General features: G+C 37.0%; 1 protein-coding gene across 3 annotated transcripts in view; it reads right to left on the reverse strand.

Annotated features, from left to right (window-relative positions):
* The window catches only part of LDLRAD4 (low density lipoprotein receptor class A domain containing 4), a 282,043-nt gene that overhangs the window by 212,382 nt on the left and 42,119 nt on the right, over positions 1-27,542 (reverse strand). For 2 of the 3 annotated variants that reach the window (XM_079302394.1, XM_079302392.1), the window contains exons 2-3: positions 26,292-26,422; positions 13,570-13,731 (exon numbers count right to left, since the gene is read on the reverse strand). The gene's annotated coding sequence lies outside the window, so the exon portion shown is untranslated. The remainder of the gene's footprint in view (positions 1-13,569; positions 13,732-26,291; positions 26,423-27,542) is intronic. The other variant, XM_079302393.1, reaches the window with a different exon arrangement.

Genomic DNA, 27,542 nt, shown 5'->3' on the forward strand with positions numbered 1-27,542 from the left:
GAACAATTTTCCAGGTTTTTTCTGGGTTAAATTTATCAAATCATGCACTGAGTCTGAAATTTGAAGCCTTAAAAAACCCCTAAATACTACCAAAACACTGCAAAAACCCAATATCTAAGTTTCTAAATGGGAAAGAAATAATCATTATTTCATCATTTAAAAAAAAAATTATGAAACTTGGGTCGAATTTTAAGATACTTAATTTTTTATGTAATTGCAATTAATCTTATTTTGGTTCCTATGTTCATAAATACCTGAAGCAAGCCAGCTATGACAGAGCTTTTAAGCAGCATATACTGAAACATTACTGGACTCTATAGATATGTTAACTAAATATTTTAAAACATCCTCAAAACTAGGTTAATAGCTACATAAAAGCAGAATTTTTCAAACCCAGCTTTACATATCCATCTTCACTGAATTTAAAAAAAAAGAAGATATTTTACTTTAAAGGTTGGCAAATGGCTTCTAATTCTTTGGAAACAACAGCATTTAGACTACATTACCTCCATATCTTCTTCAATCATAATTGTATAATTTTATTACATTGGATATAGAAAAAGAATAAGAGGTAAGTGCTGCTACATTACTCCCTGTATTATTTTTTTACAGCAATTTGCAGGACATCAAGAGTAAACACAGCACTTTACAAACCACATAAGAAAGGTCATTGCTCCAGAGAGCTTACAACTACAGCAAACAAATCAAGTCCAATAACCCTTCCATTCAAAGGAGATATGAGGACATTCCTCTTTAACATATTAGTGTATCATCATTAAAGGTATCCCCAAGTCAAGCAGCACCAAAACAGCACCAAAAATTGACAAAAAGGGGCACATTTTTCTCCTTGCCCTTCCTTACTCTCAATGGGGATCTTGTAAACAGCAGACATCCATACCAACTCACTTCTCCATCACAGGCACAGATGGGAAGGCATGGAAGCACATTGTGCCAGAGACACAAGGGACACCAGTCCAAAAAAGTCATTTTTATAAAATTTCTTTGATTAAAATATCTAGCCCTTAATGCTCACTGCTGAGGTGCACACTCCTTTCAATTGAAGGAATCTGTTTCCCCCTAACCCAGGAAATTTCTTTCCTGGCTTGTGCATCATCATCAAACTCCTCCTCTACTTTTGAGTGACACGCCTGTAAATCCTCCCCTGCTACTGTCTACATGTTACCAGAATTTTCCCCACACTTAAGAAAGCAAGGAAACTTGAAAAAAAAAAAAAAAAAACAGTGAGGGGACAAATACAACCTTCCATAGGCTGGACACATTTAAACCTCTAGGTGTGAGTGGTAGCTCAGAGGTCAGTGGTGAAGGGTGGTCAGGGAGGTCGTCTGGACCTCAGGCACAGCCCTCCAGGAAGAAAAAGGGTGGGAAAAGTAGGAGCAGCAGCTTAATGTATTAGACAAAATAATGCTAGAAATAAAATACTTCCTCTAAATTATGTTTTAATCCTATTTTTCTTCCCACCACCACCCCCAAACTCAACCCTACTTTCCACTAAAAAAAAAAAAACCCACTGGAGAAATCTACAATTTGGCTAAGTGAGAAAACACGAGAAAATAAACAGGCAGTGGAAACACCAGTAAAGAGAAGGTAAAAATGCTCAATATCTTCAGCATCAGTCAATTGCCAACAGTAACTTTTAGGAAAAAATTATTGCTCAAAAAGGTGTTCCTTACAAGAAGTGATTTCCAGAGATCACTGTCAGATTAGCAAATATAAAGGCTTTTTATAATCAGTTAACATAAATCATCTCCTTCTGTACCCACTGCAGACAATTAATTTTACATTATTAATCATTATAAATAAAAGGTGGCTATCAATTAGCACAGTGTTTTCTTTGAAAGATGTAGAGCTGAAAATTAATAAGGTTATCAATACAACAAGGTCTCAATTGTAACTGTCAATTGCTTGCCCATTCATTAAAAAATCATTCCTGTGTTACTTGTGCATGACTATGAACCTGAGTATGAAGTGGCACATCATTGTCTGACCTCCTGCCGATCCAGCTGCCCACCCTGCAATGCTAGAAGAAAATTACCAAAGATCTTTGCTGTGGCTAACTCAGGAAAATATCTGGAAAAATTAATACTGGGGATGGCTTTTGTTCAACAAAAGCAAATAGAGATGTGGTGCATTTCCCCCGTAATTCCTCATACTAATGCTTAGAGAAGAGGGAAGATAATTTACCAGGTGTACACAAAATCCTTGCTGAATTACAAAAACACTGGAATGAGAAGAGGAAGCTGCTGAAATGCAAGGGAAAAAAAACAACCCACATGTAGGTAAAGAGTCAAACAGTTTAGCTTGATAGTATGGGAGACCAATTAAGAGCATGGATCAGTCAATTACTGCAGAGAGTAAAGTTCTCCTGGACTACATTCAAGCTGACCAACTGGCCTATGCTAGGTAGAAGTGTCTTATTTTCAGTATACCCAGGTATTCTTTTATAGACTTGCCATCTAGTCAAGTGTATACCCAGCATATACCCACATTGGATTTTATTTGCAACTTACTCCTGTAAAATCAAATTGCTTTCAGGATCTTTACCTGTTATCTAGTCTGTACCACTTCTCTAAGTTTTTGGATTTTAAGTCAAATTTATTCCCATTAGACAGCATTCTTCAAACACTGAGCAAGTGAAACAAGTGACAGCGTTTATTGAGTTTTCCAACAAAGCACATAACAAGAATTTCAGAAAAAAAGTTGTATCTAGCCACATGGGATACTGTTAGGAAGACTCTTTATCTACTTTTACTAAAAACCAATGTCAGGTTTTATTTTGCTGCTGTTGTAAATTTGTAAACATTTTTAAATGCCATGTTTAACAAACTGTCATGTGATTAAAAGCTATGGTTAAACACAGTCATGTGTGATACACCATTCTTGGTGTACCAAGCCACAAGTAATGTGAATTATCTGTTTTTATGCCCCAGTGCACTCAGTGAGACATCATGTCCTAGGAGAAAGAGGGAGTTTGGTTCTATTTGATTTTTAATTTGTATTCTTAGGCAAAAAGAACATTTTAAGAGTTGACAAAATCAAGCCTTCCCCTTGCCCTCATAGTCTCAATCCTTCAGAATGGTTAAGGCTGGATGAGGCCCAAGCCATCCAAGATGCTCCCCACAAGTGCCAGAGAGCAGACTTTTAGAGCAGAGGAAAATAAGAGCACTGGAGATGTTGATGGCTCTTCCACTGGGTGTTCTAATAGCAGAAGACTCCAAAGAGTGCACAAATGCTAAATAAACACCCAAGTGCATTGGAAACAGCATTTGGCAGCTGAAGCTAGACAAGTATCATAAGAATGACCTAGTGTAGCACAGACCTAACAGAACTGCAAGGTGTTGCAAGTTTAAGCAGTTGCACCAGAGAAGGTTTAGCTTTGATATTAGGAAAAATTTCTTCACTGAAAGGGTGGTCAGGCACTGGAACAGCCTCCTGAGGGAAGCGGTTGAATCACCATCCCAGGAAGTATCCAAAAAACGTGTAGATGTGGTGCTTCAGGATATGGTTTAGTGGTGGACTTGTCAGTGCTGGGTTAATGGTTGGATTAGATGATCTTGGAGGTCTTTCCCAACCTCGACAACTCTCTTCTGTGGAGGGAGATTCCTACACTTTATTTACATACACAAAGAAGGACTGTCCTACAGGAAGCCAGGCACCTTGTGGTTTGCACAGTACATAAATCATCTGGTACCTACTTTGTGAATGTTTGAGAATAAACTTTCTTTCATCAGTGAAGCAGCAGCTATGACCACAACCAGAGCCTCAGAAAATGTAAAGGTAAGATACTAAACTTGGAATTATCCAACCTACCAGTCTTCAACAGACATCAAGAATGGAAAAATCAAAGCCAAACAAAACAGTGACACTGGGCAGTGGCTTGCCTAACTTAAATAAGCAACAACCATGGTGCACAGAAACAATCAGCTAAGTATTTGTTTGAAAGATGAACTCTCATCTATCCCTTAAATGCCTAGCAATGAAAACACTGGTTGAACAGAAGAACAAATATTACTTAAACATACTCCTAGAAGCAGACTCAGAATGCTTTTCCTTTTTAAGCAAACATTTACAGAACAGACCATTCTGGGGAATCAGAACTTCTAAGCTAACCAAGTGGGGTGAAGGAACAGTTATTCATGGAGAAGCAAAATAGGAAACAAAAGCAGGAAAAGCATTGCCTCTTTGCAGGGTCTCGCTTTAGACTGTAGTTCCATAACCACAGTGAAGAGATAAATTTTTTCCTCACTAATTAGGAGACATCCCTTTCTCACAGTAGAAAAAATGCCAGATCATTTAGAACTCAGATTTAGGTCTGAAATGACACAGGCTGTATAATGGACATATACTTTTGTAAATAATTAAGTCCAGGATGAGAGGTTATCTACCAACACAAGTGTCCTGCACGACTCTAGAAATAGTTGACAAGTCTGATATATTGCATTATGGCTAAAAGTTATTTGAAGATATTCTTTTTTTAGCAATATCAACACATATAAATTCTACACATATATGTTTTAGGAAATGTGTTTAAGAATAACCAGGTCCCAAATAAAATTGCATGAGCATCATAGAAATTATACTTTAGTTACACCTATTTTCTTATTTAATGTTACGTACACGAATCATACACCATGCTCACAATATTTTATAAATTATATTAAATATTAAAAGCTTTACAGGAAAAAATGGCCTAAGGCCTTAAATAAGAGGAGAGAGTCAAATGCTACTGTAAAATGTAACATTTAATAAAACTTATAAGGTAGTTGGGTTTTTGTTTTGTTTCTGTTTTTTTGAAATGTATTCATCCTCTAGTGAGAGTAACTACTGACTTTGCTTGGCAAATAGTCCTAGGTAACTACCAAAACTAATTGCAAGAAATGGAAGAGTTTTCCTCATTAGAAGGCAAAGAAACACAGGAAGCCTGGAAATGAGAATAAGCCAATTCCAGAACAGGTAACACACTTTGGGAGATGCTGCAGTAGGCAAGACTTGAATCAGCCAACCATCCTAACTCAAAGAGCCAGTTAAGTAAGGCCTTAAAGCTTTCAGCGCTTGCTTTTCTTTCCCACTGTCTAATTTCAGATGCTTTATCAGCCCTATTGATTCTACCCATTAAGGTGTGGATTGTGAGATGGCAAAGACCAGGGAAATTTCCGAGTGGCGCGCAGCCCCACGCGAGAAGGTCGCGCAGCGAACCCGGCAGGCGTGACCTTCACAGAGCAGTGTTACTCACCCTCCGCTCGCCGGCGCTTCCACACATTAGCACTCTGTGAGATCTCCAGGCAGTATTTTATCAGCAGGGCCCATCCAGGCATGATGTGCACTTTCACAGTGCATTAGCATATTCAGAGGAGGAGCACTGCAGACTGCAATGGCCTTTCCTTGCAGGACAGAGCTGAAGTGTGAAGCAACATCACTGACATTCTCACTGACACCCAGGAGCTCCTCTGCACATCCAAAATTCATAAGATGTAAAACCTAGCACTGTATAGGGAAGAGAATACTTTCCAGAGCACCTCACCTGTTAGTATAGTCTTTGACCAGTTAACAGTCTTACATTCCAAAGAGTTCATCACCTTAACTTTTTCCTTCTTACCTTGCATGTTAAGAAAATACTGGTCTATATTGTACATGTAATCTGAATGCTGAAATTTGAAAAGAAACCAAACGTCTTTGACGATGTAAACAGAAACCCTGCTACTCACTTTACATCTGTACTGACCAGAAGTAACCCCAGTGAAATCAGTCAGCACAGGTATACAAAGAGAGGGAATCTGGTCCAAAGAGTAACACAACCCTTTGCACACAGACGCAACTCAGCAGAAGAAAGAGCTGATGAACTGATGTGAGGTCCCACAGAGAGATGGCAGAGCAGTCTGTAAGAGATTTCTCCTCCTTAATCAACGACCAGCTTTGCACTCAGTGTCTCTGGTGGCCACTGAATCCTGGCCACCTGAGCAAGGGATTCCCACAAGACAAAAATTCCCCGCACTGCTCAAATCACAAACAGCAACCCACAGTTACTCTAAACCATTTTGTAGCTTTGGGTGTAAAACAAGACTCAGACATAGATAGTTATTGCTAAAAACATTTCAAGCTGCTTCAAAATACAGCTTCCAAATTTTAGTAACGAAAAATTGTCCTTTCTCTTCCCTGTTTTATTAAACATAGCAAATGAGCAGAAACCTGGGCTACAAGCCCTTGGATCTGAGCACTTTTGCCAACGTTTGACTGCCTTCACCACTTCCTGAAACACGCTGCAGGCATTCCTGAGAAAGACTAGTTTTGACTTCACTGTCACACTTTTGTTAACTTAAGACACAACATAGTTCACTGCTTGAAAAGGCAGGACAGCAGGCATTCTTTACAGTATTAGGATGAGAAATTTGGTTTAATAGTTACAATATTGAAACACTCTTTTGGATGTGGACATGACTTTTTCAGGAACATGCATTAGTAGGAACCCAAGAGGTTCTTCTTAAATAATAGATGCTAAACAGGGCAGAAGAATTTCATATTACAAACAGAGGCAAACTGACTGTATCCCAAGTGTAACTGTGTTCTCAGGGGATTTGCATCAAGAATTTACCTACTTAGTTTAATATTTTTTATAACCAACCCTCCTATTATAAAACTTAACTTTATAAAAGGCATTTATAGCACCATATCACAGTAGGATACATTTCGCTAAATTCTGCAGTCAGAAAGAATCGTGTTTATACTATAAAATTTTGGCTAATGTTACACAGAGAAACCAAGCTTAATCTGCATAAATCAATTCAAAATAAATATTGCAAGCTAATGTTCCATGTGCTTTTTCTGCATCTTTGTCTTTAGGCTTGAGCACTAGGTGATGAAGAAGTTTATCTTGTACGTAAGACATGCCACTAACATTAATCTGCTCCCTCCCCAAAACATCAACAAAAGGAGCTATGGGTCATTGAGCCAAAAAATTAAATGCTGAAATGTAGATCCAACTACATTACCCTCCACTAGATATCCTGCAGAGAAAAAAAGTCAAACAAATATCATTTGAGTATCTAGCCAAAAGAAAACATTCTGAAAAGAACAAGCTGAAATTCAGTCCCACTCTTCAGGACCTAAGGTATCTTGTTACAGCTTCAAATCTTCCATATTGTCTGCTTAAGCACAGCTAGAACATGTGGAGAAAATTTATGGCATTTTATCATGGCTGGCTTGGGGGAAGGAAGAGGTTTTTCTGTGAGATCAGGAGCAGGAAATTATTAGCTTTTTTCTTTCAGCTTTTCCACACATATGCTCTTCTACTGCTAACAGGGCAGTCATTTTGTCCATAGAAAACTGACTGACCAAAGCAGTACTAAATTAAGGTTAGCCCTCACTATAAACAGGCTTCTACTTCAGTGAAAGGTAGGCTATTTTCCACTCAAATTCCAGTCCATATTTGAACTGTAGGTTTGTACTTGATGATCTTCAAGTACCAAGACAAAGCACCAGTGTAGTCTAAAGAAAAAGAAGAAAAACCTTGTAATTGTGCTATGTTGCCTCCTACTACTATTTTACTTTACAGGCACTCTCCTTAAGCGGGGGGACAGGAGACTGGGACACAGAGGAAAAAGCTTAATTAAATAATACAAAAATAAATCATTTTCCCAGTCAAATTCATCATGATTTTATCAAAGGGAAAGAGACTGAATTTTAAAAATATGTATTTTCTAAAAGTTGTCTCTGCAGTATTTTCAGTTCACCTATTATTCATCCAGCAACTCAAGTCAAAGCTCAAGGCAGCAAGTTAAGAACAGGACATCACCAACCTCACAGGAACACAGAACTGGAAAATATTTTGAGGAAACGTTGGGGAAAAAATAACACTTGCTAACTAAAAGGAAAACAGATCAAACACAGTCATCATATACTTCATCCTTTTCTAAGCCCAGCAGGGATTTAAAAGAGAGAATTTAAAATAATTTCTTCATATTGAACTGGACAAAGCTATGAGCAACTTCATTGTAGTTTGAAGTGGATTTAGGATAATTGCTGTCCAGAAAACTGATAGATGGAATGGCTCTAAGCACAAAACCACAAGTGTCCTTTAGTCACTGCATAGGAAAGAGCTGAAAGACATCATATGACATTTCAGGTATCTACAAAGAAATAGAGGGAAAAATAGGTACAAATGCTTGTAACTAAAATACATTTACAAAAAAATATATATATATCTAGGCCTGAAGTCATTAAAAGGATGCATTATTGAGAATATTTATAATATATTAAAACTACTTTCAATTTATCCACTGAAGAAGATTGGAAACAATAATCAAGGAATGATGAAAGAAAACACACATAAACTCGGCTTCATTTAAACAGTTATGGCAAATAAAATAAAATTTTGCTAGGCAATGCTGCAAGATATGCTATCAAACTTACAGTTCTACTACCCACACTGGAATATTTTTAATCGCTGGAAGGATAAATCCTGGGCACAATATAAGAAAAGAAGAAGATTCAACATTTGAAATTAAAAAAAAATTTATCATCCCATCTATTTTCCTAATTAGTATTTCAGTATCTAATATGCTTAAGTTCAGGCTGGAGACAAGCAATTCTCATTGCCTGCTCTCCAAAATAATCAGATCTGTACATGTCTTTTTCTTAGAATTCCCTTTTAAATATAAATTCCTGGTGATATGTATCCCCTAGTACATAGTAATATAGTAATGTGCTTCTATATAATCTGTCTTTGATCTACAAGCTTGACATGAATTCTTTAAATTAGAGTAGTATTTTAGAAGAAAAAACAGCTTTGAAAGATGTATCTTTCCAGAGAATTCCAACTGATACAAACTTTGGACCTCATGATTAACAAGACCAAACTTCAGCTGTATTAAGATGAAATCCAAATCTAGTATTTCACATTCCATCAAGAATATGGAAAGGAAGAAGAACCACTAGAAACACCCATCTGCATGTATGAAAGCCATCCCACCACCACTACCAATCTCCTTTGGTCACATTAACTGCCAAGCAGCTGCATCCCCACCAAAAAAAAAAAAAATCTTAGTCAGACTGACCTCAGTTTACTAGAATTTTTCAGTGGACAAGATATTTGGCATCAGTCTGTCATAACTCATACAAGTACTTTAATTTCCCAAAAGAAAAGGAAAACTAAAACATCCCTCTGGCAATTAATAAACAATTCAATATAAAATATTAATGTACCTTCAAACACTGATTATTTAGAATTCTTATTGCCAGTGCATTGAAATTTGAAGTTCATTTTGCACTAAGTGTGCTTATATCAATCTAAGCAAGAAGACTGGTTATAAGGCAGCAACGGCAAATTCAAATGAAACTAAACAAAAATCGTATTAAATTTTTTGAAGTTCTGTATTTTAAGTGTATCTCTCTCTATCTTTAACTTAATCCTCAACATTATAATTAGAAATTTTAGAACAAAGACCTTATGCTGAAACACAAGTTCTTCATCTTCCAAGGTTGCTCCTTGGTATGGCTTTTTTATAGATCTGTCTATGTCACACACTGTCAGTGCATGGCAAAGACTGCTATTACAGCCTGGAACACTTCTCCAGTGAATGGAAGCCCAGTGAGCCCCCAAGAACTGCCCAGCAGCTGCACTTTAATAAAACAAGAATCATGCCCTGATGGCCAAGGCTTCATTTAAGAAACAATAAAATCATGAGCAAGAGTTTCTCTGAGTTTTAAGGGGGAAAAAAAAAACACCTTTCCTTTGAAAACCTAGTAAGTCTAAAGCACACTAAAAATAAAAACTAGAAAGCTGGCAACAGAGTAAGTTTTTATAGCAGAAGTGCAGAATTAAAGCAAGAGCATTCAAATTTACCTAGATCTAAAAGAGCCTCCTCAGAACCATGAAAACTCTATCAAGTGATAATTTGTTGAGTGCGCTTTAGCACTGCAATTTGTATTTAATTACAGTTCCACAGTTATTCCTTATTCAAGCTATAATGCTCTCCATGCATCTTACAAGTTTTATTACATACCAAGGGAAGAAAACCTTGCTTCTTCAATCATCAGAAGGGCAGCAAAATTGCCTGGGTAGTCATACTACATTATAGAAATGGCATTTTAAAATATTACTTTCATATACTTTGACTGAAATTCATACATCACCTGAAATCAATGAAGATTTAATCAAAAGTATAATTTGCATCTTAAGTCTAAGGCTGCAATAATAATTTAATATCACTGAAAACGTAATCAATTTCATAGGTGATAAACAAGGGGGCAAAGGGTAATATATAAACAGAGCAACTGCCATATTCAATCCTTTGGGATTCTTTAGATCCTGCTGTACTAGACACTTATATTTTATTTAATCACATAACTTCAGACAACAGCTATAGCTGTATGTTTCAGAAACAAATCAAGGCACATCAGCCTGCACACGTATAAAACTTTGCCCACTTGACTGATCTTAGGGGTTTGCTAAGCCTTGCAGCACAAGATTTTGTGTCTCTTCCAATGAAAACTCCCAGCATTTCTGAAGTAATTGGCATTAATGTTAGTATTTCCTATTCCAATGATGTCTCTTGTTAGGGAGGAGAACATGATCCACACAGCAGCACATATGAGGTATGGAAGATACACAGTGTTCACACTAATGCATTCAACTGATGAGCTGCCTAAAAATTAAAACAAGTACTAACAATGAGGAAAAGTTCCAAGTTCAGAAAAATCTCAAACTACATTTTTCAGTTCTGCAAGACTGTAATTTCTTCCAAATAACAAAAAATGCTGATGAATATGCACTGAACTGAATTTAACACAAAACCACTACTCTGAACTTAGTAATACAGAACTCTGCTCAGTAATACAGAGAAAAACACACAGATATAGCCAAGAAAAATTACGGAAAGCATAAGGTCTCATAACAACTTTCTCCATAACAGGAGAAATATTCCCTGCTCCTTCATCACATTTCCCTTACAAGACCACATCAGTCCTTCCTGCTCTAAACCAAACCCCATTTCAAAGCAAACTTTTCTACCATCAGGCTGACGTCAGTCAAGCTGTGCTCTGCTGCAGAGGTACTTAAAGAGGTACTTACAGTTTTTAAAAAACTGAAGACAAAATACCAAGTCCTGTCCTGAATTTTCCTTATAATGGAGATCAAAGTCATAAGGTCTTGAGCATCATCACATAAACAAAGCCACATCAACCAAATAAAATAAAAGCTAAAGCAGGTAAAAGAAACAACTAGTTCAGGAGACAATAATAAATTTCTAAAGCACACTATGTCTGGAAATAGTTGCCAGCTACAGGATTTCCATTTTGTACTGAAGTTCAAAACAGAACTTCCCTGATCTTGTGCCAAGTTGTATAGGAAAACCAGAAAGCTTTGGTTGTCTCTAATATACATCTGCCATAACTAAAAATTTATGCTGCTAAAATATCACAGATGCCACAACAAAGTTGTTTTCCATGTGTAGGCAGTGAGGGTCTAAGTCATGTGGATACCTCTACCCACCTACATCTGGGAGACCTCTCAGCATTCCTAGAGCAGATGCCATCATGCCTAACATTCAGGCTATATGGAAGACCTTTGACAAATCTAATCACTGTATGGTTGAGAAGCTGTAAAATGAGATCAAAATTAAAGGTAAACAGGAAAGATTTACTCTTCTTTCATATTTAAAGTTATTTTTTTAAACTGAAGTCTTTGTAAGATTCACCTGTTAAAACTCAGAAATCTCACTCTCTGTGACACTGCTGACCCACAGTGGATCGCTGAATATTTATGTAAGAAATCCTTTCTTTTGTAATGTTTTGAATATTTGCTTTCCTCACGTATGCAAACATATGTTCTTCTGAACTAGCTTAGACATAAAGGCAGACCAGCTTGCTAGAGTGAAGGAGTCTAACTTTTCCACATTTCCAATGCAAATTATTTATTCAACTACACAATGCCAAGTCATTAAAAAAAAAACCCAACAACTCCATAAAACACATTCCCATAGCTAACCCTTTTGTAAGTACAGAATGGAGCAACTAAATTAAAATGCTACCTAAAAATGTTATTTTCTTAGTACTTAAGGCAAGTAAATTAAGGTTTATACAAGATCATTTGCATAATAAATATAAAACCAGTATTAAATAAAACCAGCTTCTTATAAAATGGCTAGTGATGTCTCTTCCTCTGATGCGATGAACATGATACAAATACATGCACATAATTCTAAATCAGGTACAGTCCTAAACACTTTTTCCATCAGAATAGTCTCCATAATTCTGATAAACTATAAAAACAACATTTACAAAGCAATAGTAATGCATGCAGAAACTGTGCTTATCTATATTTTCTAAGCTTTTCTATTAAGATTTGACCTAAAACATCAATTAAGACAGTAGATATTCAAATGCTTACTATGAACAATGAAACCAGCATCTTTCCAAAAACAGAATTTTGGAAAGAAAACAGAAATTATCAATTTGTAGCTAATGTACTCTAACACACACTTTCAGTAAAGACTGGAGAGGAAGAGACTGGAACACCTCAAGTTATCACAGTCCATCTGTAAATATTTTAGAGCCATTGCTTTATAAGCAAATAAACTCCATTTCCAAAAAAACAGAACAAAAACTACACAAACTTTGTCAAGTTATTAAATGATAACACAACACAGTGAGTTACTTCAGCTTCATGACATCATGAATCTTTAGTATTTTGTCCCTGCTGCTTTTCCTCTCCACAGAACCAAACTGAGAAATGTCTGGATACAAATGATGAGTTCACATTTTCTTTCATATGCATCACCTGAGGATCAAATATTCAAGAGAGTCTGCAATTTGTCGGGACAAATGCAGGAAATGTGTTTTACAGCCACACATATTCAAACCACTGCTTTCTTTATAAACTTTAATAGAAGTGTTGATGCATCCAAGACCTTTACACAAAAAGATACAAGCTGACAGCTGTAGCAAAAATACAAGAGGCATGGCTGGTATTAGAAACATGGATGTGAATTGGATTTTTCAAGATGATCCTTCATTAAGAGCCAATTTCAGCTTTGCAATCCAGCAGGGAACATCGTACCTCATACCAAATTCAGGGGCTAAGCTCTGCAATACAGCAGAACAACATTTATCTTCTGCAATCATGATGTCCTGTGCTTTCAAGATTTACACTAATTTAACTAGAAAAGGTTACACAACTGAAAACGTTCATGATTTGGGAAAGACTTCACAACAAAATCTTTCCTGTCTATCACCAATCTTCTGTACACAATAACTGTCACTTTGATAAAGTGTCTCTGTCAGCCTGCTTGTGATTATACATAAGAAGCTTCAGCCTTTATCTGCTGGAAGAGTTCATGAGCTTTTTCTTCCAAACCTCAGTGAGACAGACCCACAAAAGAGAGGATGAGGAAGCAAAACCTAACAGTCCTCAGGATTACTCTCACATCTGTTCAGGAAACAATTTCTTTGTCGTTTAAGAACTTCAGATTTAACTTAAGGATTTCAGTATTGAAATTCCAGAATAAAAATATGTTTATATTTACACAGATAGGAAAAAGAGGAGACACAAAAAACTACCTTGGTTCTAATCTCAATATCTGAAGATCAGCTGCAGTGTGATCTGAAGTTCTTATATCTCTCTTTCCTCACAGGTTGTCTGATAATATTGTTATTCTTCCAATGTTTGAAACCTTAAGACTCTCTATAGAGGGTCCACTCCTTCCTCATCCTATACAGCACCTTGAAAAAAATGGAACCAGAAAGTGTTAATTATGTCTTAGACTCTGACAATAGCCAGTGAAAATCCCCCTAAAATGCTTCTGCATTTACAGATAATTAGTGAGAAATTGATCTGTCTTCAGTTAGTAATTGGAAAAGATGTTGAGGTTTATTCCTATGTTCTAAAGTCCATCCTAAATCGGAATAATCCTCTAGGCGCAACCTAGAAAGCTGCTCCCCCTCTGAATCTCTTCTCCAACTTTTCTTACTATGTAGAAAACTTTTTCCCCAACAACCTGCTTTTTCTCAGGTATTTAATGGGTGATTTAAAAGAAATAAAAGGATGAAGACAAAAAGGCTCCTACCCTTCACATCACAGTGACTGCACAGGATCAGGAGAAAACCCCGCATTGCAGCACAATTCTATCAAACCCTTGGGCCTTTCAAAGGCTGCATTAATGCCTTCCTATTGCTGGAGGAGGTGATAAAAAAATTGCAAAAATTGAAGAAAAAAATACAATCCAACCAGTCTGAGAACAGTGGGCTTAAGAGTAAGTGTTCATTCAGCAAAGACGCTGACAGAGCAGGCGAAAATAAAATGCTTTCAGAACCTTTCACAATCTATTTCTGGATCAAGTTCTCAGCTTCATATGGTTTTCTGCCACTTTGAACTACACCTTAATGTAGCTCCCTCTTCAAACAGCATTCAGCATAGCAGACACAAAGAAAACTACAGGAAGTACCAAAAAACCCCCACAACTAAATATGAACCCAAGTGCATGTGTTGTTGCCATTCAGCCCAAAACCAGGACGTATTTCCCAGGGAAACAAACTTTAACTTAAACAACTCTTATCTGCTGCACAACATAAAAAGGAAACCCCAAAAATCAAGCACCTTGTGTAAGGAAACCATTATCCTCAAGTGGAGGAACTAACATACATATATTAGAATGTACTAGAAATCTCCAATAAACTCACTTTCAAGACAGCCATGCCATAGCTCTCTTTCAACAAAACCCAACAATCAGACTACAGCTACATTCATTTCCCTTCTCATATGCAGGCTTTCAGGATATATTCCTCTTTTGTCCCAGTCCTCATCTTTTCCCTTTTCCATTAGGACACTGCAAATTGCAAAGGCTAAGAGGAAGTATGTCTGAGCCAAAAGAATTTTCAGTCTAAAGAAAACTGGTACAAAATGAACTTCAGAACTGCAAGTTAAGAGGAAGTTGGTCAAATTCAGTGTTCAGAAAATAGAGCATAAGCTTTTCTGTGGGAAAGCTTCTCCATAGTAACTAAAACTGCAATCTGAGCATTGACTCCCTGTCAAAAATGCCCTCAACATAAAAACAAAGTACAAAAGCCTCTCAAAAGCAAGAGCTTTCAGTGACCCAAAAAAGAGGACAAAAAGAGGGTCCTCTAAGCATATACAATTTCTCTGCTGCTGATCTATTTTACTAGTAAGGTATAACAGAAAAAAATGTAACAAAAGATTAAACAGCAATTTAACACGTACTAGGTAACATTATTATGGCAATTAGTAAATTGGTGGTAGTGATTCTCCAGCAAGAGATAGGATCAATGCAGCTGACTCTCAGCATTACAATTAGGAATCAGAGAAGTGTTCATCCCTTAAAACTGCTTAGCTTTAAAAATGAGTCTGTATTTTCTCATGCCAAGTCTCTGTCTTGTCTTAATCTTTAAGGTATTTTAATTTCAGTCAGAACAACTCTGTTGTTTCACAAAAGACGAGAGAAAAAAATCGTTTAGTCCTTGTTAAAAAGACAGACTTTATTTAAAAAGTTTCAAAGACCGGTGTTTCCAAGAAAGGGTCTGGGGTAGTTTTGGATAAAGAAGATATCTTCTGTGACCCTCAGGATAATTTCTAAATATATCTCACACATCTTTCAAAAGATCCAGATTGCTCATATTCTTTAAAATACAGCTGATGTCCTAAAAGGGTCTGATCTGACCAATCATTCCTTCTTTTCCCACCTCCAAGGAGGAACCCTGAAGAAACGTGCACCATCATGGACAGCAAAGCAGTCCTAGGAACCAGCTGTCACAACTATGGCTGCATGAGGACAAGGTATCATCAGAACTTAAATTTTTGCAAATATACATAGTAAGGAATCTGCTTTTAAAGTAGAGGGGACTGTTTCTAACACTGGAGACCAAAATTCGAGTTGAATCATGTTTCAAGGATTTATGTGTGCAAACTAAAGCAGGCACTAAAGCACTGCACCCTGATAAAGTGCACTTCTATCCAGAGTGATCACATTGTGCTTTGAGGCTTTTCTTAGGATTCACAGCATAAAAGAAACACCACACACATGCCAGTTACCAGGCCACCACTGGAATGAGAGGCACAGTCACTACCATTAACCTGGCACATCCCACAGAACATTCCACAGTAACAAGGACAGCAGGCAGAGTAAGACTGCACCTCCAACTTGCCTTTGCCTCCCTTCTGTAGGGAGGTGATGAGCATGAAAAAAAACCTGTTACTGTCATTTGCCCAGCCATAAAAACCATAGTAAAAAGCATAGTAAATGATAGAGACAAATGAACTGTGGCCAAGAACACTCCATTAAGTTTGCACTCTGAAAGTCTCATGGTTTCTTTTTGCTTAACATTTTGTATATTGCAGTGAGTTTCCCTAATACCATACAGCTCAGATCTCCACATTTCCAAGGGCTCATTAAATTAGCATAGGTAAATATAAACATTGTCATATGTAATTAAGGACAAATATTCAGAATTGCAAGTGAAAATAAAATAACATCTGACCCTGTACTTAAAATACAAGGCACAACAACCTTGATTCATTAATACCACTGAAAAATAAATTAGATGCTCATAAATTAGATATCTCCTGAACAATCAGGAATTATCACCCAAAAAGTTGGGGTATAATGTGGAGAGAAATTCTTTCCATTTATTATGAAATTGAAAACAAAGAAGAAGGAAAAAACAAACAAAACAAAAAAAACCAAACAAACCACACCACAGCCCACTGCATTTTTCCCAAGATCATTATATGTAATCTTGAAACAACTACACAGCCTTCAAAGGATTTCCCTCCCCTAGCTGAAACCAGGACAGAAACTTTCCTATTTTTTCTCAAAGCAATTTTTGCAACTGATTTCATTTGAAAACTTCCTAATTGAAAACATTACCAGAGCCAAGAAGAAAATGTGATGCAGCATAAAATCATGCAAAATCAATTAAATTTATATAATTGTCAATACATCCATTTTTTCAACAATAGTCTGTCTCCCCCATATCAACAAAGTACAAAATAAAATCTTGATGAATTTTCCTTAAAAATCCATTATCTTTTCCTGCTCTGTACAATTTGTAATGAATTTTCCTCAGCTCCAAAATAGTTCATTCCTGGGAGACTGGTTTCAGTTTCAGGATTGCAACTGTGTGGTAAGCACTTCTCTTTCTGTTGTTTTCCATTTCTAAACGTAGGCTTTGATCCCCTTGGTCTTGCTGGTGGAGCAGTCGCCTCACACACAGTCTCTCTTTGAAACCTCCCAACAGTGCCAAGAAAGAAGCAGGCTATGGCAGCAGGCTCAGTATTCTCTGGTTATGCAACAGATTAGATCATTATCAACAAAACTGGATGCCTCCAGCAGAGAACAGAAATGGGGAATTGGAGAGCGAGTTTTTCTTTACTTTTTGAATTAAGGGTGGCTGCTTAGTCAGTTTGAAAGGAGGCAAAAGTTATCTGCTGGTCAGATCAGAGAAGATTACATGCCAGTGAAAAGCTCCATAATTAATATTACTGTCACATTTATCACTCAGTTCTGTTCCTTCCTTGGCACGAAAATTTTCCCATTCGTTGTGTAATGCAAAAGAAGTATTTGGCTCAAACTAATGCCAATAATTTAAGAAGTCTGATTCAGCCACATGGATTTCATTCCCCATAGATGAATGACCATGTGCCAACAGGATGCAGAAGAGTCTGCATTCTCACATACCTGCAGAGAATCTGTGCTTCTTATCTATGATACATTAATTTGTCCACAGCCTATGCATGTGCATATCCTACACATCTGTCACATTTCTGTCTTCTCTAGTTGCTCCAACAACTTTTAAATCATCAATTAAAGATATATCACTTCAGAATTTCACTTCAGTTAAAGCATAAAGCACCTACTGATTGGGCATGCTGTGAAGATACACTTTTTGAGTCTTCATATACAGCAGAAAAATACATACTTCAATTTCTTAAGGGAATACCTTGTATAGCTTCATTTCACAGATAATTTGGTGAAAAAGTCCTATGCTGCATGAAACAAATCCCTCGAGTCAAGTTCTGGCAATTAATGTATAGTGAGGAGGAGAGATTCGAGATATGGAACAGATTAAAAAATTTACTGTTTGTATGTAAGAATTCAGTCACCAACACTTACAAATGCATGCAAATAAAACCAAAAGGCTTTGAGAATCCTAACTAAAAGCTTTTATAGCTTCTACAAAAGACATTAAGAGTATTTACTGGTTATAGGAAAAAAGTAAGTACAAAACAGTTTAAAAGAGGAAAAACTAAATGGTTGCTCTTAATAAGAGAGAATATTCTTATAGTGTTTCAATGTGTTAATTCTAGATTAGTATAAATTTGTAAACTTAGAAAGCACTATAGAAGTTGAGTTTTGCTTTTCAAGTTCCCACAAAACAAGCACTAAAAGTATTGTGTATCTGGTTATATTACAAGATGAATGTAACATTAAAAATAACATTACCCAATAAAAGAAAGATTATTAAGAATGGCAGAAGTTACATGACTAGTATAATTTGTGTACAAATGCACATTATCATGAGATCATCAGCAGCTTAACGAAAAACTAGAAATCAGAAGCTCTGTGTTTTGGGCTTTATTTGCAGGAGATACTTTCCAGACATGAGATTTTTTTTTTATTTTATTTTTTTAAATTTCTTATACATCTGGAAAATAACAGGTTAAAGAAATTAAAAGCATAATAATGAGTTCTTAGTACTCACTTGTTGCTTGTTTGATATTATCACTGAAGAATCAGAAAGCCATGTTCCCCTGTCTCTCTCAAGCAATCATACAACAATATATTGTATGTCATGACTCTTTAGAAGCACAGACCTAAATAAAATCAGGTGTTTAGCTGGACTGCCTTCATCTCTATCTTTATCCCACAGCCAATAATAATTAAAAACTACATATGAAAAAATAACTGGCATTCCCCCCAAATCATGCCAGAAGAAAAATCACTGATGAGTCAAGCTACTCTGTAAGTGGGACACAAAGTATGATTCATAAGTCATTGCTTCGGGTTTAATTCTTTAGGAAGAAAAAGCTCCATCAACAACATAAAACAGAAATTCAAAGTCTCATTAGAAAAACATTACATTAAATGCACTGTGTCTTTTCATTCTGAATATTTCTGTTATGTGTGTTCACCACAAGGGTTTGAAGCCACACCAATAGCCTTCAGCAGCTCCTGCAGGCAGTGAAATCTTGCAGAGGTCACTGAGTGTCCTGGGTCACATTCCTGAGTTGTCTTCTACACAGCTGCAGGGCACAAGCTCTGTGTCCACCACAGGGGCAAAAGGAATGGGACCTTTCTGACTGAAACCACAACAGAAGACCAACTGTGGCTCAACTCAGTCATTGCCAGCATCAAATTTATCAAAGCAGATGAGATTCACTAAAGCTGCTTAATTTGCCCCCCCCCCTTTTTTTTTTTTTCAAATGTAATATTTAGGTAAACTGGACTGCAGTGCTAAAAAAAGGAGGTGAGTTCAATGAGATGATGGCAGAGGAAGCAAGAGGAACAAGAAAAATCACCACTACTTTCAGACAACAGATCAAATACTAAGCACTATGTCAAAATTACCTCTGGGCCACAGTTTTTGTAGCAAATTGGGTTTTCAAGGGCATTCCCTCCCCTATGCACTGCATATTTATCTCATGTCTTTCTTTCTGTCCACACCCAAAACCAGAGGCTTTGTGCAGTAATCCCACTTTAGACCTAAAGGCCTAAATTTATGACATGAATATTTTTAATATTTAAAGTATAGTAGAATATATACACAAGTCTAAATCAATAAAGAAACAAAAAATAAAGACCAGAGACCCTTTTTCATAAGGAAGTAATAATATAGTAATAGGATCTATAAAAACCCTCTTTCAAAACCCTGTATGACCTTGCTATTGACTCGTATCTTTCAAGCTTACCACTGAAAGAAATATAAAGTAATATTCATTTTCCCACATGTTCATGGCAGTCCAAGCAACAGCTCTGACACTGGAAATAGATTGGCAAAATATTTTATCCTTAACCTCAGCTATGAAAAATGTGAGAAATAAAAAAAACAAAATTAAAAGCCATGCTGCTATTGGACATTTCACAATTTAATCATACATCATACCTGTACTGCAGAAAATATGCAGTACAAAAAACAAGACTAAACTACTAAAATGTAGCTGGATTTAAATGTATGCTGCTTTCCCTGTACTGTCAGGCCTTTAAAGGAAGATTATCAAAGGCACTCCAGTCACTGTGATGTGAAGACAGAATAAGTGAGCTCGACCTTGAGTTCTCCCTCCGTATTTCATGGCATTTTTTTCTTTAGTATTTTTAAATCATCCAAACAGTAAGTTATAACATGGCCACTACTGAATACACATGCTTTTGAACAGGATGATGAAAATTACTTGAATGAATGTACTTTGGCTTATCTGCTCATTTACATTCCCCTCAGGAATAATATATTAGCAATGTCACTGCTATGAACAAGTAGGTGACATATCAATAACTATCATCTATTAATAAATACTTCACTCATTCCATGAGGTTAATCTTCATAGACACCCATGAGGCAGGAAATTATAGTCAGTATTTCCCCAGGGGATGCTAAAGTCATGTTATAGACTGTCCTACTCTATACAGTGATTTCAGGTGTCAAACCCATAAATTACAAATTTTCAGAGACCCTGCCTCCTAATCCCACATTCTAATCACTGAATTTTGCCCATCTGATGAAGGAAACTATAAGAATCATGCTGTATTATCATAACTGAAATGTAAAATTTACATTTACTAAAAGCTCTTAGAAACTTAAACTTGCCATTAAAAGGGGAAACAATGAAACTCTCATGATTTACCTACTGGTCTCTTCTTCACCTTCCAAGGACATGGGTGTGATAACTGCTACAGAGTTACTGCCCCCTCAGATTAATGCAGACCTTTATCTAGAATAAACCTTTTTTATAAGGAACCTGAGAATGTTTTCTCTGTCTAAATTCATTGACTTCTCTTTACCTGGGTCCTAGTCCTCAAATACTCCCTGGAATGTGAACAGAACACGTATGATATGAGATACTGCTATTGTTGCCAAGAAAAGCAGAAGAAATACTGTGTTTAAAAAAAAAAAAAAAAAGAGGGAACTGTTTTGTTGAACAACACAAATTCACTGCTCATTTCCCTAGTTTGTTTCTAATAAAATTAATACATTAATTATTAATAAAGCAATGAGTAGGTAGGCACTCCTCTGCTTCTACAAGAGTGTAGTCACTGTCTATAGAAAGGGAAAACTCTTGTGGTACTCACAGGCTGCAAGAGCATTATAAAAGCAAGATTCTATCCATATGTTAAATGTTTATTTTCAGCACATCTCTCTTAGCTCAGTAAATGTTTTTAAACTTACCAGGACACTGACTTGGAGAACCCCCACTAAAACGAGTAGGAATAGTATGAACAAATCCCTTAACAAGTTTTCAGATCTCTACCCATGAGTTAAAAGAAAAATTAGGTTGCAAATCTTGCAGGATTTCAAGGAGTCTGGAATATCACTCGTCCAAACCTCCCATGACATCTACCTTTAATGTGTGCAGCAATGCATCTCTGTTGTCACCCAGAATACAGGAGGTGAGAATGTGAGAAATAGTGAAGTTCTAATGAATTTTTGAAAATCAGGAGCTCAGCATGGAGATTTGAGTGAGTTCTGGGGTTTGTGAAGATTTCTTCCATCTCAATTGTCAACTGCCTGCTCGTGCTGAACGTACTGGTGAGGAAATCCTCAGAGCATGCAGCAGCCCACTGCAGGGACATACGTCATTGGGAATGTTCCAAAAAAAACTCTGGTGCCTGAAGAGTTCTTTCCACAAGTTCCTTAGGATGAAAGAAAATTGATGTGACAGGTTCTGGTAAGCACAGACAATGCCTCTTCTCCGCATTACCTCACCCAAGAACACCCATTTGCTCATTTTTCAGCTGACTGAAGACAGCTTCTTCTAGTACAGCTGTTTCCTCCTACAGGGAACACTCATTTCCACTGCTGCTCTAACAATTAGAAGATGACACTAATCACTGAAAGTATTGCAGGCCTATATACCCCATCACACACACACAAAACACTGCTCATTCCTACCATGAATTTCCAGCTAAAAGGAGAGACCAATCTGCACAAAGTCTTGAACACAGCTCTCACAGCCTATTCTTCCATAAGAGCTAGGCCAATACAAATGTTATTGAAAGCAAAAGGAAGGGGCTGGATTACCAATGGAATCATATAAATTATGGAAACCATACAAGCAAATGTCAGTCTTGAAACAAAAGACTAATTTAACAGTCTTCTATGTAAGCAAAAAAGCAACAAATAACATATTCCTTTAAGAAAAACACTCCTTGTAAGCTTGAAAGGAAGACTAAACTGAAAATACAGGATTAAGTACTTCATATTGTTTTGTGGGGAGTTTCACTGAGCACAACAGGAATATTCCTGTGTGTTTTATGTGAGCGTGTTTACAGGACAAGACTGAATTGCTGAGACATTATTTTACTTGTGGCTCAGGAATCATTCCAAAGCAAACATGAGAGAGAATACAGCAACATATATTTTCAAAATTAATCAAATGCATAATACATTTTAAGCAATTAAATTTTGAAGTTCACTGAGGTCACCAAAGTTCAGCTCTAGCCCTTCAGTCAACCATCAAGATTAATTACTGCCTCACTGCTAGCCAGTACTGACAGACAAGTAACCTCTAAGTCACTATCACACAGCTCAAGAGCTAAATACTTCTTCCAAAGGTAACTATTTCCAGAATGACAACAAAATCCTGTATATTGCTGATAGTACAAATAAGCAAACAATGCAGGAAGTCCATACTTTTCTGTTCTAAATACAACATTTTTCCATAAAGGGATATGTTTGCTCATACATGAGAAAGGAGAATGAGAGGTCCCTTACCTTTAATTCCACTGGGTACCACATGGAAGTGGGTAAATCACTAAAGGGAATGTTCTGGAATCTCACATTCATTCCCCTATCTCAGAGTCAAATAATTTTTATCTTCTAAACAAAAAATTATTCTATGCTTATGAGTGTGCACAACACTTAAGACTGTGTCTCATCTTTTAAATTTTTGCTTAAAAACTAACTCTTAAAATTTTTCATAGTACTTCAAGCTGTGTAGATAAACAACTTCTCTTGTGTCAATGTCAATAGGGCAGTATATGACTTCCACAAAAAGCAAGCCAATCACAAAAAAAATACAATATTTAGAAGATGCATGTGTTCATGATGAGATATGCAAGAGAGTTATCTTCTCTTCATTTATGAGAAATTTTGAAATTTGAGCCATCCAGTATAGAAAAGAAACAACATCTAACAAGAAGAATTTAATCAACCCAAAATCCTCCTCGAGGGTCTCCAGAGAACCAGGACAACCCCGTGTTTCATGGCACAGACTCCAAACCACTGAAGCAAGCACAAGCTAGATGGGAAGAGTTAAATAAAGCAGCTAAAATTCAGCAGCATCCGAGCTATTGCAGACTATGGTTACTGTAACCTACACTGGGTGTCCTCTGCATAAGCACCAGTGTGACTTTGTGGACTGCTGAGACTCAGTCTGTTGCAACTGGCATAAGTTGCCACAGGCGAGTAATCACAAGAAACTGACCTTGGCAAAAGCACATTTTACACTTCACTGCTGTTCAACTGTGTTATACTAAAGAGAGAGCAAGTGAGCACAAGCAGAAGGGGGAGGGAGAGAGAACAAAGGGGGATAGGCAGCATAAAAGTGAACGCAGCCATTTTCAGCTTTACCTGCTTTTAAGATTTTAGGAGAGGTGTATCACATCTCCTAATGCCCATCACAACCTAGGTAGTTACATCAATTCTGCATGGTATCATTTTTAAACCATCAGGGTTTGAGGAGATTTTTTGGGGGGAGGAGAAAGAAAGAAGACTAAATACTAAATTACAAATTAATATTTTAAAAAAACTATCCTTGTTGGAGGAGGGAAGTATAGAAGACAATTACAACTTCACATTTTCCTACCACTGGATTAATGCATAAATGAGGATTTTTAAATTGTTCTTCCCTCCTGTTTGGCTGCACCTGTTGAGAGTACATTTTTGAATCAGCTGCAGCTAATAAAGTCTAAATATATTCTATGAGGTGTGCAGAAACATGTCTTAGTCCTAATTTTCAATATTTCAGCTCAACCTTAACTTCAACTCTCAACAGCCCAGCAGCAATTTGCAGAACTGGTAAAATCCCCACTGCTGCACATACAGATGTGTCTGGCTTTTCTCAACTGTCTTTGGTCTCTGATGGTTTGAATCAGTTATTTCCTGTAAAACATTTATTTTTTTTTTTAGTTTCTGCATTACTTTTCTTTGGTATTGATTACTGCATCACCAAAGAAAAAGGACCTGGCAGAGCAAGATGGCACAGGATCCCATCATTAGTGCTAACCCACATCCTGCCCAAATTTTACAGCAAGTTTAACACAAGGATCTAACCTTGAGGGTATGCTGGGTTTCCAGGACATTCACTGGCTGAAGCAAAACATGCAGAAGCTTTGTACAAGTTCCAAAATACCAAATCACTCTCCACTTGGGAAGTGTACAAGGTATGCAAGTCTAGACAAAATAAAATGAGACCACATGCATTTTGGATCTGCTTCCTTACCACTCTTAGGTCAGTGACCTAAGGACTCAGTGCAGCTTCTCTTCCACATCTTGAGGTCTGCTTTTCTCCTGTGTAGACAGTTTCTCTATTCCTCATCTGGTTCCATAAATAACTCAAAACCCTGCTACAAAAACCAGCCTTTGTTCCTCTCAAACATGCAAACCCTTCACATCTCTGTCTCCACAATTCCTCTATTAAAACTCCTCGTCCTCTGGCTCAGTCCTCTAAATGTCATTACTACCAGCAAGCAAAGAGGCTTTTTTTGGACACTGCCATGTTGTTACCTTGAACCATTCCCATCTGACAGAGTCTCATCATGGTATAATGACCTCCCCTGTCACTGGCCAGGGAGATACAAGACTCAGCCCTGACAGCAGATGGCTGATTCACACACACTGACGCTCAGCGACTCAACAATTATACCATCACGCTCAGCCTATAAATTATGAAAACTGCAATTCTATGAAGCATGACCTAAAATTTCAAGGGACTGAAGTATTTCCAAGTCTGAACTTCAGATTTGGGTCAAAAAGGTGTCAGCTGTGGATCTGCAGAATTTTAATCATCTCATCAGAGTGTAGCTCTCTCCCACAAATACATGGTGTTTGTAAGGCCCACAGGCATCCTTCCTGACACTGAGGCAGGATTCTGCCACAGAGGGCTGGATGGGCCACAAAAATACTCTCTGCTTCTGTGAAGTGTGTGAGAAACATCCCTAGGGTCTCGACAGAGAGTAAATTGATGTCTGCCACATTTTTCTGACTGCACTTGGGCACAAAATAGACTTATTAAAATTTTTATTTACCAAGTCCTATAGTAATTAGTTGTAGTAGATAGAAAAGGATAAAATAGAAAGGGCACAGTAGTTCTGCAACAATTGCTGTGGGCACTCAGGCTTGGCTACCTATTTACAATGACATGCAGCAAAAGAAAGAAAAGGGTGACAAAAATAAAATACCTGAAGGGTACTCAGATCCACAGGAAGAGCAAATCTTTGTTTATACTAGGCCAATAGTAAGCATATAAATATTACAAAAGAGCACCCTCAGCTAAGTGTAAGGATTTGGCATCTCTTATTTCTTCAATGCGTATCCTAAACAATAGACAACAGGTTATTGAATTAGTCTCTCTATTTGCAGCTCCCTCTGGGTCTCCCAAGCCACATCATATCTTAAAATGTGTGCGTCAATCAGTACTGCTCGAGCCATTTGACTTTATAGTTCACTAGCTAGGATCTCATTCTCAAGTAATTTTACTCATTAGGCAGAACAGAAACATTAACTGGGACTTCCCCATCCATACAAGTAATTACCATGCTGGATGAAGTGAGCATCTCCCTTCTCTTTCCTGTTCCTTCCCCACCTCCTTCATGTAAGAGAATTGGTTGAAACAAGTACATTTCCATGAAATATAAAAGGGCTGATAAATCAAAACCTTTCAACATCTAAAAATTACTAAATATATATATATATATATATATATACACACACACACAAAGTATCCAAAAGATGATGATTCTGTGATGTACTATGGTTGAACTGTTACTAGAATGGGATTAATTTGACTACATTAGTCCTCTACAGGAAAAAGATTTGTTTGTTTGAAATACATTTACCTTTCTCCAAGTGTTTTAGAAAGAAGTCTTGTCTAGTTTAAATTCATCCAATACAAAATAATGATATCCTTGAAGTCCAGAGAGTCAGAAGAGTCTTGCTTTTCCTTCTAGTTGTGAATATTGAGTGTGATCTACAAGAAAAAGAAAGTGGGGGAAAAAGTTTGGCAGGCAATCTTTTATCTTTTCAATGGGTCAGTATTTTCAAGATCATTACAGAAAATGGCCCCAACAGCAGAAGTTCAATCAATCAATCAATCGACCAATCAAACTACTTGGTTCCCAGAAAGAATTCAAAGCAGATTTATTTTTCCATGTCAAATATTCTGTCTCTCTCTCTCTTCGCTGTCTTAAACATGAAGATATTAGAGTGAAAGTTGTGATTTCCTCTCCTTATTTAAAAAAAAAATTCTACAAACTTGCAATGTTAGCATTTTCAGCTATAAATTTAAATTTACCATTTGGGAATGCATAACTTTTTGTTAGAACCAAGGGAAGAGAAAGGCTACAGTTTCTCTGATGTGAAGTGCTAATACACAAAGCCAGTAGCAACTCCTGAAACAGAACTAAAACCATGAAAAACATAAAATACCCTTTTCTCCTACTAGACACTTGAATTAATCAACAGCTATTGGTGAATAAGTACTCAGCAGCTTTGTTGAATAAGCATGTTTTAGTCTAGAAACAGCTGTGACAAGTTCACCAAATTTTATTCTCTGCATTGTCCTGCTGCCTCTGGAGTTTCCACTTTTCAAGTGAATGTAACTTTTCCTGGACAGCATGTTGAGCCCATAATTTTGCAGATACTCGTTGGGGATAGTATCAGCTCAGTCTTTCTAGTTCTTTCAGTAACAGGAAGCAAACTCACAAAAGCTTTGCCTGAGATTTCACAGGCATGTGTGTGCCTCTCTCTCAGTACCCAGGCCGACGTGCCAATATGTAGGATTAAACTTTTTCCAAGGTTGAATAAGCCACCATCTGTCTATCTTGTGTGGTGCTGTGCGCCATCCGGGAGACTTGTCCCTTAGAGCATGTTTCTACCATATGTCACTCCTGAGTGATCAGTTATGCCAAGACATTTGGGAAAAAATGACTAAGTCGAGCTGGAAAACCCTTTCCGAATTCCAGAGGAGGTTTGCCAAGCCTGTATTTGCAAATAACTTTGCAGCCACTGGTTTTTGCATATATTGTTTGTAACAATAAATTATAACCTTTGCCCAAACAACCATGAGGTACCTGCCCTCCCTTGTCCAG

This window comes from Erithacus rubecula (assembly GCF_903797595.1).
Source record: "Erithacus rubecula genome assembly, chromosome: 3".
In the NCBI taxonomy this organism is placed as follows: Eukaryota; Metazoa; Chordata; class Aves; order Passeriformes; family Muscicapidae; genus Erithacus; species Erithacus rubecula.